A 13,855-nucleotide genomic window follows, 5' to 3' on the forward strand; every position below is an offset into this window, starting at 1 on the left:
CCCTGTTTACAGTCTTTAATGGAATTTAAACCCTCTCCTTTCTCCTTTCTTCTTTCTCCTTTCTCCCTTTTTGCTCAGTCCCTGCAGCTGTTTCCAATTTTCCAATTTCTCTAGCTGCTTTTAGGGAGGGGTGCTCTTCCCCTATCACCCCCCTCCCCCATCTCCATCCTCTCTCTGCCCTCAAAAGCAGCTCCCTGCCCTCCACAGCTTCTCTCTCCCCAAGTTCACGTTTCCATGCTGCGTACCTGCTGAATTCCGTGGTTCAGGTTGTGCAGATTGTTGGGTTAATCCTCCAATCAGTTTTCTAAGTGTGAAGGATGGTTTAGTGTTGGTCTGGCTGTATTTCATGGACATGAGACACACAGAAAACTTCCATGCTGTTCTGCCATTTTGGCTCCTCCTAAAGTTTTGTTTGTTTGTTTTTTGAACATACATGTTTGACAGTGTCCTTCAGGTATATGAGTTTTAAAAAGTTTTAATTTAATTCTGATATGCATGACTGTTAGAGTCATATACAGATGATACTAGCATTCAGCAGTGGGAATGATTAACTCAGGATGAGAGGCAACTTTTGTTTGGTCTAGGGCACTCTTAATCTGGATGTTGCACATTATGTGGGAATTCACTATGTAGGGAAAATGGAAAAAGACTTGAAGTCATAAAAACAGTAGATTAAAAGGTATATTGGAGTGTCTATGAGTAGAAGAAAGATTATCATGTTTAAGAATAGCAAGTCACAGAAATGACTTCTAGAAACTCATGGTAAGGAAAAGCCTAGACCTATGTTGACCAATCACAAAATAAAATGCCCTTAGAGGTCAACATAGCAACAAGAATTTGACTCAAAGCTAACAACTGTGTCTGTGTAAGAGAAAATTTTATTTTCTAGCAAGGAAGAAACCAGTGTATATGATTATGGGCAAGGATGACAGTGTACAAACTATTTCTACCCTTTAAAAAAATTTTGTTTCAAAACATTTGTTCTCTAGGGAATATCCTCTTGAATGCATGTCTTAGATGAAACTCTGCCTTCTCTTGATTAGCATTCTTTCTAGTTTTGAATAAATCAGAAATCAGGTAGAAATAGGTATGTTAAGTCTAGTCTATAAGGTAGCTATATTTATGTGCCACACATTTTACTAAACATTTTTAAAACATTGCTTTATTTAAACCTCACTACTGTATGGTTTATTAACCCCATTTTACTGATGAGAAAGTCAGAGACTTTGATTAGTTGAATAAGTTGTCTAAGATAACTTGGTATTCAAAACCCTCACGGTCTGGCTTCTAATGATTCTGCTATACAACCTTCTTTTATTATTTAGAAACACTTTTTTTTTTAATAAATACTCAACTTATAAGGAGGAGAAAACACTTAATTCCAGAGAACAAAGTAAAGTGTACTGTATGTAGGACAGAGAAAAAGCTGCCAAAGAATGTCTTCACCTACACGCATATATTTCTTTCAAGTGTTATCTTGAGAATGTAAAGGAGAATTGGTAACTTCCATGACTCATTATTCAACTTTTTTTTCCTGCAAATTAAACTTTAAGATGGAAAGTTATACAGACGAATACCAGGAAGAAATTCTGAAATGGAGCTTAAGAGGAGGGGTAAGATAGCTGTTAAGTGTTTACTCCTCCTTTTTCCCAGCTTGGGAAACTGGACTGATGTCCTCTTTCCTCCAATTTACCGAGTCAGACCATTTTCTTTCATGGATACATAAATCTTCCAGTTCTACATTGCCTCAAACATCAGCTATATTATTCTAATCTTTTTGGGATCTATGATTTATTGATCCCTTGTCAGTCTTCCCATTCACTGAGGGATTTGACACGATTTTTTTCTTTACCCCAAATCTCTGACATTATCAAGGTGGCTTTAATGGTTATTGAATCAAGCAGTATTCTAGTATTCTTTTCATTTTCTGTATTTTGGGATAATAATCTTCTACTATAATCTTGAAATCTGGACTCACATCTTTAAATTCCCAACCTCACCTCTGCAACTCTCCAATCTTCTCATTCCATTGCAAATGGAGTGGCTCCTTAAAGCCAGTAAGCATTATTCTATTTTTAATTGCCTTGTTTGGCAACATCCCTATATTTGAAATGTTCTTTCCCAAAGCTTCAGTGATACCATACTATCCTGGCTTTTTATTCTTTAACTTTTCTGACTGCTCCTTTCTAATTCCTCTTCATGAGTTGATTTTCCTCTCATTCTTTCAATGTCAGTGTTCTTTAGATTTTCACCCATAATCTCTTTTTACTGTAAATACATTATATGAGTGATCTAATTTGTATTTATTATTTTAAGTCTACTCTCTATTTGGATAATGGTAGCTTAGTTTTGTCTCCCAGAAACTTTAGAGATACACATATCCAACATCCACCAGACTATATTTTGGCAAAGTATTTTCAGGCAAAGAGAATCTGTGCAGAGCCTAGAGTAGTAGTGAATTTAGGGGATCTTAGAATGTCTCATTTTGAGTTAAGTGGATAATGGCAAGTAAGACTGGAGAAAAATGACAGATATTATTAAATGGACGTTTTTATAAAACATACTAAGAAGTGTGCATTTTAAGAGCAATATAGAGCAACTGAAATTTTCTAATCATGGAATTTTCTAATCACTGTGATTAGAAAGATTACTGTGAAAATAGGATAGAAAATTGATGATTTTAGAAAAGCCAATGGAAAGGGAACATTTGGGAGACTTTTACAGTAATCTTTGCGAGAAGTTTTGGGAGTCTGAAATGAAAGAGCATAAATGAAGAGAAATGGTCAATAAATGTTGACTAAAATAAATTAGCTTACAGTCAGTAAGTACTAGATCTTAAGTTGATGTGGAATGAATTCCTTTCACACTGAGATAAATTTAGTGAATACCTGAAAATCATATATGTGGGAATATGACCAGGAAAATATTTTAAGTATATATATATATATATATATACACACACACACACATATATACATATATGTATATATATATATACATATACACTTATATACATATATATATATATAGTTGAAATTTATCAAAAATAAAATGAAATATGTCAAACTGATTATTTTGGAGGCTTTACATTTGATTGTTACATAAAGAAATTTGAAAAGCAAGCAAGTAAAATAAAAAGAGCAAAACCAACAACAAAAACACGGATTAACTGTACTCTGCAAAAAGAAAAAAGAAAGATTGTTTCTACTGAATGAATCAATTGAAGTTAAATTTAAATCTGTTGGCTTAATTTTTAAAAATGAGTTTATATAGTATTTTTAATTATCTCAGTGTTAACTAGTTGTTCACTAGGAAACATTTTCATTTATTTAACAAGATATGGAAAATTAATCAGTCAACTTTGCTATATTTTAATTTTGTACACACAACTCATATGTGCTACTAGGCAAAGTGTTTCAGAGGGCTTTTTGACCATATACATTATCATATTTTATTTGCAGTTTTACATTTTATTTACATTAAATTTTTGTTGTTGTTGTTTGTTTAGGTTACTAGGCAGGAGAATATATTTTTTAATGTTTACTTGCTTTTGAGAGAGAAAGAGAGACAGAGAGAGAAAGGGGGACAGAGGATCTGGAGCAGGCTCTGTGCTGAACCGTGGGATCATGACCTGAACCAAAGTCAGATGCTTAACCGAATGAGCCACCCAGGGGCCTCAAAAAAGATTTTTTTTAAAAAAACATTTTGACATATAATGTTATTATCATTTTTTAGATTAAGATATTATTATGTTTACAATATCATAATAATTTACATTAAATAGCTGTAATATAAATTTTCTTATTCTTAAATATTCTATGATATGAACAGGGACAATACTTCTCAGATTACAATGGTGAAAATCAGACTGCTTGAGTGATTTATGGAACTGTCAGGATGCTTATTCTAGTGTTCTTTAGATCACAGGTACATATAGCATATTAGTTTCCTATGATTGCTGTAACAAATTACTACAACCAGAGTAGCTTAAACCTGAGCAGAATAAGCACAAATTTATTCTCTTATGGTCTGGAAGTCAGAAGTCCTAAATGGTTTCAGTGAGCTGAGGTCAAGGTGTCAGAGGAGTCAGGCTAACTCCAGGGGCTCTGGGAGAAAAGCCATTTACTTGCTTTTTCCAGCTTCTCCAGGGCTCTGTATTCCTTGGATTGTGGCCTCTTCTTCGATCTTCAAAGCCAGTGGCATAGGTTTCCTCTCTCTGACTCAGCTGACCTTGGCTTCCAACATATAGCCTTCTCTTCTGTCTGCAGCCAAATTGCCCTCTGTCCTCTTCTCACAAGAATACTTAAAATTACAAAATACAAGGGAAGAATACTTAATTCAGAAAGCCTCCCCATTAGGGGCACCTGGGTGGCTCAGTCGGTTAAGCATCCGACTTCAGCTCAGGTCATGATCTAGCAGTTTGTGGGTTCGAGCCCTGCCTCCGGCTCTGTGCTGACAGCTCAGAGCCTGGAGCCTGCTTCGGATTCTGTGTCTCCTTCTCTCTCTGTTCCTCCCCTACTCATGCTTTGTCTCTCTCTCTTTCTCAAAAATAAAGATTAAAAAAAAAAAAAAAAAGAAAGCCTCCCCATTTCAAGATCCTTAACTCAATCATCTGCAAAGTGTCATTAACCATATAAACTAACATTTACAGTTTCCAGGGATCAAGATCTGGTTATCTTGATGGGCCATTATTAAGCCTACATCGTATAGTAATACCACCATATGGGTATTAATTTTTTCCCCTGGATATTTCACTACCAGCTTTCTCAGTGCTAGAGGCAGAGTAAGAGATGAGTTCTGTTTCAATTCCTATTGTTTTTGTTTGATTGCACTGTCTAGATCCCTTGCAGTCTATGTATTTTTGGAGTTGTGGCCCTGGAGAGAAGAAGCAGGCAATAAAGTTGCATTAGGAAAATGGTTCTCCAGCAGGAGTCTTTTCTGTGTTGTTATTCTGACTTCTCTATATCTTTCCCCTACCAATATGTACAACATGGTGGGTTCATTTCTCTCAGCTAAGCAGACGAGGTAGAAAAATGGCAACTATGGTAGCTGGATTATATGTCCCCTAATGGTGAACAAAGAGGATTCTCTTCTCTCTTTTCCTAAGAAGACATGTTCTCCTCTCTTTTATGGCTTTAACTAAGAGAATGGAGCTCTGTAAGGCACAGAGAATCAATATTTATGGTGGAGACGCCTGGAGGGAGGATGCTCTGATCATCCTATTATCCGTGCCAATGTTTGTGATCTTTGAAAAATCTAAGGCACTTTGCTCAGGAGGCATATTTTTAACCCTGGTGGCCTAAACCACAAATTCCAACTACTTAATTATATTCCGCCTAGAGTGTCCTTCCATGTGTTCCAGAACTCATGGTGGTTTTCATTTCCTATCCTAAGCTGCTCGGTTGTTGTGCTATTGTTATTATTTAACATTCCTGAGAGCAGACAGATGCACTGTTTGAAACAAAAATATATATTTCCTATTGAATGAGCTAATAATCTAAAATCTGGTTGCCATATTCCGTCTCCAAAGTTGAATAAAAGAAATGCATTAAAGGAAACATAATAAAAGGAAACAGTGAAAGAAAATACAAGACAAGGCATCAGTCCTGGTTAAAACCCAAACCAGCTGATGTGGAGAATAGACCACTTTGTGACTTTGGGTCTGGCTAATGTTCTCATCTGAGCGAAAACAATAAGACACTTGTGCTAGTGTTGTAAATGGACAGGGTTATTATTTTTCTAATAAAATGACTTAAATTTGCTTGAAGGGAGGATCACAGGACGATTGGAAATTTTCTCACAGTGACAGCATTCCATTTAAAATAACTATTGTACATTATAGACTCAGCAGAGAAGCAGTATAACAGTGATTGATTATTACACGCTTCTAGCCCTTCTCTTCTATTTCAGTGGAAGGGCTCCTTTTAAGACAAATCCCTTTAATTGTGCTTTGATACCCTACCTTTGCCTTGGGCAATTTAACCTACCAATTGGCTCTCTCTCTCTCTGGTCTGACTTTGCTTCCTCCTATCTACCCGCCTTTTACTCTTGGTATATAAACATGCAAATGCCTTTCATGCAGAATGGTAGTAATATCTTTAAAAGAGTGGACTATTCTTTTCTCTTTTGCATTTCCCGAGTAGAACTTTCCCCCGATTTTGCTGGAGTCATCTGTTTGCCTTGGGGAGAATTGGAATTGTGAAAGATGGGCTGCATTGAGTCAGAGGCAGTTGTGTGCAGCTTTTGAAATCCGGAATAAAATATTTGACTTGACTGCAAGACCAAAGATTTGAAAGCCAGGTTTGGTTGGAAGAAAAAAAAAATTTTTTTTAAGCCCTCTAGCTTCCACTAATGTATCGAGTATTTGGCTGGTCACTGTGGATCATAGCTTCCATTTACAAAGGTAAAGAAATCAGAATATATCATGAAGAGAGTCTGCCATAAAGACAAGTGGGGAAGCCTTCCCATCCATACTGCTAAGTCAGAGGTGGGTGAAATGTATGATGAAACCCATATATCCTGATTGTTCTTTTTAGGCTATGGTTTCAAGTGTGACACATGTTACTAAGTCCGAAGAAAAGCCAAAAATGGAGCAAAATGGATATCACAAAGTTCCTGTTTAGAACCTTGGGAGGAAGCACTCATGCAGATTCCTTCCAAATCAAACACCATCCCAGGATCCTTCCATCGGAAATCAATAAGGAGCTGGGCAGGAGTCTTGCACATTGGTCCAAATCCATGAAGAATATGTCTTGTTCCAGCCCAAATACCATCTTGGAAAGGGATAAGGGAATGTGAAGAATAGTTCTGATATCAAACTGTACTTTTAATTGGTTCTTTAGCCACAAGATTGTTTCATATAAAAAGAAACTATTTAAAACCACATAAAGGTGAAGTGCATTTTTCTAGCAAGTTTAAGTAAATTTTTGCCTCCAGGAACCAGAGGGGTGAAGTAGTAGATATTTATCAGAAATCTTTAAGTGCCAAATATTTGGGAAACACCCTTCTTGTGTTTGGACTTTGCTTGAGTATGCCTTTCCCATGGAGAAGCCAGGATTTATTCCCTCACTTGTCCTTGTTACTGATGTGCAAAATCTTACAAGATGTGCTCGGATAAGACATTGATTCAAAAGTGAGCAAAATACCACAACCAGAAACAACAAAAGTATCTGGCTTCTGACATCAGGCCCTGCTTTTATTAGCATGAGCTGAGTCTCCAACAAAGTCAGTGCTAATTGCATTATCATCATCAATGCTTAGTAAAAATGGCAGTGTTTTCACTGGAGTAACCCCCTTTTGTAGCTGGCTATTATTCTTGGGTGCATGGTTTACATGCTTTACCTCAGAGACTCTAGGAGCTACCTAGCATAGCATCATTTATTAAATTCATTTTCTGCTCAAACTCGTCTCTGATCACGAGGAACCATAACCAATAAGAGTTAAATTTATTCAGTGTTTACTATGAGCTATACACTAATTTAAGCACTTTGCATGTTTTATTTACCTCATGTAATTCCTCTCAGTAATATTATTATTAATAAAATGGATACTATTTTCTACATTTTATAGATAAGACAACTTGGGGAAGGGAGATGCCCAAGGTTGGTTAACGAGTAAGTGGTATATCTAGGATTCAAACTCAGAATATCTAGTCTCATAGCCCATATTTTTACCACTATGCTTTAGACTCTCTCTCTCTCTCTATGTATATTATATATATTACATTTGTATAATGTATATTATATATTTTTATTTTAACTTATATATATTTTATATTATAAATATTTATATGTATCTGTCTCTTTCTCTTTCCCTCCCCCCACACCCTTTTTTCTGGCATATTTATATACAGCATGAATAAATCACTAACTATGTACATATCTTGAGAAACCTGCCACCTATGTCATTTCTGCTTCTGAACACTGCTCTATTTGCTATCTTTGTCATTACCAGGTGTGTTGACACAAGGATTACTCTTGCTTTTCCTCCCTCATCTCCTATTTTCTGCTCTTCAATCCACTGAAATACAGTTCGCCCTCCTATTGCTTCCTGAAACTGCTCTTGTCAAGGGCACCAAGGCAGTTATCAATCATCTCTATTTTTATCTTTCTCCTTACTCTAGGTCTCCGTAGCATTTGGTACGCGATTGCTTACTTCTTTTTCAATTCTCTGACCACTCAATTTCTGTGATACTTTTGTGGCCTGGTTTTTATTCTAGAGCTTAGGCCAATGTTTCTCAGTGCACTTCATGGGCTCTATCTGCTCTGACACACTTTATTATTTTTTTTTTAATTTTTTTTTAACGTTTATTTATTTTTGAGACAGAGAGAGACAGAGCATGAACGGGGGAGGGGCAGAGAGAGAGGGAGACACAGAATCGGAAACAGGCTCCAGGCTCTGAGCCATCAGCCCAGAGCCTGACGCGGGGCTCGAACTCACGGACCGCGAGATCATGACCTGAGCCGAAGTCGGACGCCTAACCGACTGAGCCACCCAGGCGCCCCTGACACACTTTAAATATAATTTTAAATTTTCAATCTTATTTCATTTTTTTCTGGATGAACTTATATTCTACGTATAGAAACACTGATGAATCTCTAATGTACATGTTAGCAAATATATTTATCCTAAGATCTGTAATTACATATTATATTGTCTGCTGGAAATCTCCTCTAGCATGTTCCAAAGACATCTTAAGTTCAAACTTACTATTCCCCAACTAAACTCATCTTCTTTATCCTCCCCACATTTCTCCTCCATCTCCATTCTCTTTATCAGATGAGAGAACCACCATCAAGTCTATCAAAAAGCCCACAAGTCATCTACTCCTTTTTAATCCTCAGACCGGGATCTCTAATTAGCCCTGGTGTACTGGGTTCACTGTCTTCTTAATAGCTCACATCCCTCCCATCCTTATCCTCTCTCCCAGCCCTGTTTTTATCTTTTTGTCTTACTGCATGGCCCCTTAAATCCATCTGATGGGATTTCCTTTTTGTACTTTCCACCTCCAGCAGAATAAGCTTTAAAAAGCAGAAAGGTAATTTTTTTAACTTCTCATTTAACATCTTTCAGTTGCTCCCCATTACTCAGGATACAGTCTGAGCTTCTAAGCCAGTACTTATTTGATCTGGCCTGTGCTTATCCAGAACTTTATTATCACACAACTCTCTGTCTACATACCACATTCCATCTAACTGATTTATTTGCAGTTCCCCCAATACACATGCTCTCTCATGCACCTGTTTGCATTTGCTATTAAATTCATCTGACACAGTTGGCTTACTCCCACTCATCCATCAAAACTCTGTTCAGCTTTTACACCTCACATGTCTTCCTCTGTGCTCCTCTTAATGATAACAGTGTTAACCCTGTGATGTTTGACTCATTAGACTGAACTTTCAGGAAGCATTCACTATGCCTTTTGTCTCAGAATATTGAGGCCTTCCTTAAAGACTGGATTCTTGTAGAACTAAATATTATTTTGTTAATAAATAGGAACAAAATTATACATATTTATTTTAAAGTTGAGTAAGCTAAGGCTCAAAGAGTTTAAATGATTTGTCCAATGTCATTTACTGCTAGTAATTGACAAAGGTGTAACTCATTGTTGTTTAACTTACATTCTTAAAACATAACAAAAAGCTTGTAGTACAGAAGAGACTCAATATGTATTTGTTGAATGAATGAGTAAACATGAAAGGAAAAGGAAAAATTCTTATTTTCTATAACAAAGATATTCAAAAGAAGTGAATTTCAAAACAGTGCAGAGGAGGGAAACTAAAATATATCACTCTTGTATTAAAAATGTTCTATGTGGTAATCTTTGAAACAAATATTTTCAGTGTGGTTTCTTGATTCTATAGGGACCCAAATTATATGTGTAACTTGTATTCTCTAACTATGCAATGCATGTAGTTGGTTACATTGAATATTACCAAATTAAAATTGAGGATAGTAATAAATTTCATGTGAAAGAGCAAGTAAACATCGCTAGGATTTTTTTAGTAATATTTTGAATGCCTAAAATAGTTTCTAATAGGAGTGTCCTTCTAAATTAGTAAAACAATGCAAATTAATGCACATGGGAGACAGAATTTAAAGACTGCACAGAGGATCTCCAGCCTCCTGTGTTAAACCCTATATAATCCTCTCCCCTTAAGTGTGGGTGGGATCTGTTTGCTTACAGTCAATAGGATATGGAAAAAGTGATGGATGTCACTCTCTTGATTGCACTATGTTTACGTTGCATAAGACTTACTTTTAACACACTAGAGTGGATTTCCTTTGCTATTGGCTTTGAAGAAAAAGAATACCACATTGTGAGAGGGTCATGTGACAGGGATCATGGTGACTTCTGGGAGCTGAGAGCAACCCCAGTTGATAACCACCAAGAAACCATGGAACTCAGTTCTACAACCACAGGGATTTGAATATGAGCTGGGATAGGCCCTGATCTTCAAAAAGGAACATAGCCCAGCCACCACACGCTGACTTTTTTAATCTTTGTGAGAGGTCCCAGTTAAGGTATGTCTGAACTCCTGACCCAAGATAACTATGAGATAATAAATGTGCTGTTTTAGGTGGCTAAGTTTGTGGTAATTTGTTACATATCAGTTTAAAACTAATCGACTCCAGGTTACTCAACATATTTTGTATAACAAAATTTGCTACATCACCTTCAAAATTTCAAGAACAAATAAATGTGTTAATGAAAAGCAAAGTTTCAAAGCATTGAGGGAAAAGAAAAAGTAATGATGCCTTAATTAAATAGTTCAGGTTTCAAAACATGGCAGACAAGCTGTTATGAGAAAAGTATATGATAAATCAATTGAGAATGAACAGTAATGTCACGCACCCATTTTATGGAAATAGAAGAGAAAGGGAAACCCAATCATGTGCTTCTCTTGGGTTTAAATCAATATTTATCTACCACTTTCTGTTCCAAAGTATTCTGTGGCTATTATTATTTTGCAAACTATGGCAGTTCAATCTGCTGTATTTAGGAAAGCAAAACTATGTCACAAATACATAAAAATTATACAAAATAAGTAGTAGTTTTCAGTGAAAATGATGCAAATTGCAAGAAGTTCTAAGGTTATTTCTCAGTAAATATTAGCAATCTACTTCTCTGAAATAATTGTGCCTCATAAGCTGGACTTTCCCAAACTCATTCCCTTCCTTCACAGGGTATAAAAACATGTGATTTGGTCACTATCAAAAATAACTCTCTAAGTATTTTCATCTTACATTTTAAGAATATAGAAGATAAAGTTTACAGAAAATAAATTTTAAACAACCAAACATTTAGTAATTTTAATTCCTGGTCTCCAAAACTAATGTGGAGCAAAATTACAAATGACCTATACATATTTTAGACAGTTATATTTATTTAAAAATACAGTAAGTGAAGGAAACTTAATTTGGAAATTTGATAGCTAGCATCTGCCAGGTTTTTTACGACCTGGACGGGAGACCCAGACATTGTTAATAGGCTTTCGACTTTGAGTGTTCTATTTATTTAAAAAAAAAAAAAAAAAGTGAAGAATTTAAATGCTTAAAATTTGCTATTTTAAAATACGTGATACTCAGACACTGACTTTTATGGTCTCCTAGCCACCTCATTTTTAATTTAAAATATTAAAATTAAGAATCTAAGAAATAATTAAATGATACTCTAAGCATTTCCTTCCAACCATGTGAAAAATATAATAGTTTTATGTTATTGCAACTTGTCCTATTTTAAGTCTTAGCATAGGCTCTCTTACTTTCAAATTTTCAAATTTTCTGAGTTTTAATGGCATTATCACTGTGTATTTGTGATAGGATGGCTAGCCTTTGGTAGCTCGTAGAAATTGTTATTGGTTTCTTGCTTCATAACGTCCTGGGTACAATATGTACCAACAATTTTTTTTTTTTTTCTCTATGTTCCTTCCTGCAGCTGATCTGATATTAAAGTGCTGGCTCTAATAAGTTTCCACTTCAGTCTAAAATAGATAATTTAAGAAATCCAGAAAGTAGAGGCTGCCAAAGCTCACTGTTGCCTAAAATCAGATTGCTATTTTACTCCGTCCATTGTGAGAAAGCCCAGACTTCCAGAGCCTACCCCACCTCTTCCTCAGAGTAAATGGCTCTGTCTGTGATCCAGTAACTTTACTGAGGAAGTGCTCTGTGTTAAAGGCTATCATCCAATTTCACTTCTTGTTTTATTGTTTGTTTCTTTGTTTAAATGTTATTTCTTTTACATCTGGATGGTGCAGCTTTCATGTGGTATTAAAACTATGTGTCCAAAAATGTGTCCCAGATGAACATCCTGTTTGCCTTTTGATTTAAATTTCTGTTTAGTAAACCTTTGTGGTTTGGATATAGTGAGGAGTATTTTCAGCAGAACTCCCTAACCACTTCCTCAAAAATAATAACTCCCTATCCGTCTCTCCCTTTCTCACCTCTCCTTTGCTAAATTAAAATTGTCCATCAGACACAGTCTTAGAGACATTTAAGAACGCTACCTCCTTTCTCACAACGATACAATCTGTGTCTTTAGTGTGTTGTTCTGGAAGCTCTTTCCACAAAAAGGCTGGTCTGCATGCCATGCCATTAACAAATATGAAAATGCTTCCATCAGGCCCTGGTAGAAAAATAACCAATTTTTGAATTATGAGATACTTGCTTTGGAGAAACATAAATAACTCCTTTTTCAAAAATAGTTTAGCAACTGTATTTTTTTGGTCAAAACCAGAAAAAAAAATACGGTTAAAATATTTTTAAGGTCTTCCCTTCAAATTGGCCATAGAAATCCAATCACTGATGAATAGACTTACTTGACATATTACATAAAATTATTTTTTAAAATAACTATTGTTTAAGCCAATTTTTTTGAAGCAAAGAAATTTGGTTGTTCTTGGCATTTCTTAATTTGCTTACTTGGGGGTATGTTCTCCCCAAATCCACACATATAATTTCCATTGCCTTTAAAAGGGGTTATGAACACACATCTGAAGGAGAATTGACCACTTGGTTTTTGATGTTCTAAAGCCAACTAAAGCATGAACCTCTTGCTTCCTTTCTGATCCCAGCCCTTTTCAATGAGAACAATGCTTATGCAAGATTTCCTAGGGGGATTTTGCGGCTTGAGGTTTTAATAATCTAGGCTAAAATTCAAATAGGAACCACAGCTGCTTGGATAAGACTCTTAGACCTCTTTATTTGAACTGCAGTGAACTTACCAGAATTTTAAAATATTCTGAGCAATATTTGATATGTCAGAGTGACATGTGGTATCTTTATTTTAGGTATAAGAATATCTATATACCTGCAAATTGTATGAACATAAAATAAAATGACATGTATTTTCCTTCAACATTTGCAAGTATACTTAAAAACAGATTTGACTTCTTTAAAAAGTAATGCACATTGTTGTTCTGATTCAATAAGGGAAATTTATTGAAAATACTTTATATCTTCTCTTCGTTGGAATTCTCACTTAGTCCTGTATTGCTCTTCAGACCTCAGCATCTGTATGATTATTAGTTTGAACTCTCTATCAGGTTAATCACTATCTCCATTTCATTAAGATCTATATCTGGAGATTTATCTCATTCTTTTGTTTGGAACATATTCCTTTGTTTCTTCATTTGCCTTGACTCACTGTGTCGGTTGCTGCACATTAGACAAAACAGCCACCTCTCCCAGTTTTGACAGTGGTCTCCTATAGGAGATGTATCTTATCAATCAGGCTGGCCTGAGCTCCTAGTTGTCTAAGTCTCATGATTGCCCAAGCCTCCTTCTTTGTTCTTAGTGACTTGAGGGAGCGCCAATAGCCAGCAGTATCCTATTGCAGTCAGCACCTAGTTGCAGG

This window comes from Panthera uncia, chromosome B1 (genome assembly GCF_023721935.1).
Source record: "Panthera uncia isolate 11264 chromosome B1, Puncia_PCG_1.0, whole genome shotgun sequence".
NCBI classification, from domain to species: domain Eukaryota; kingdom Metazoa; phylum Chordata; class Mammalia; order Carnivora; family Felidae; genus Panthera; species Panthera uncia.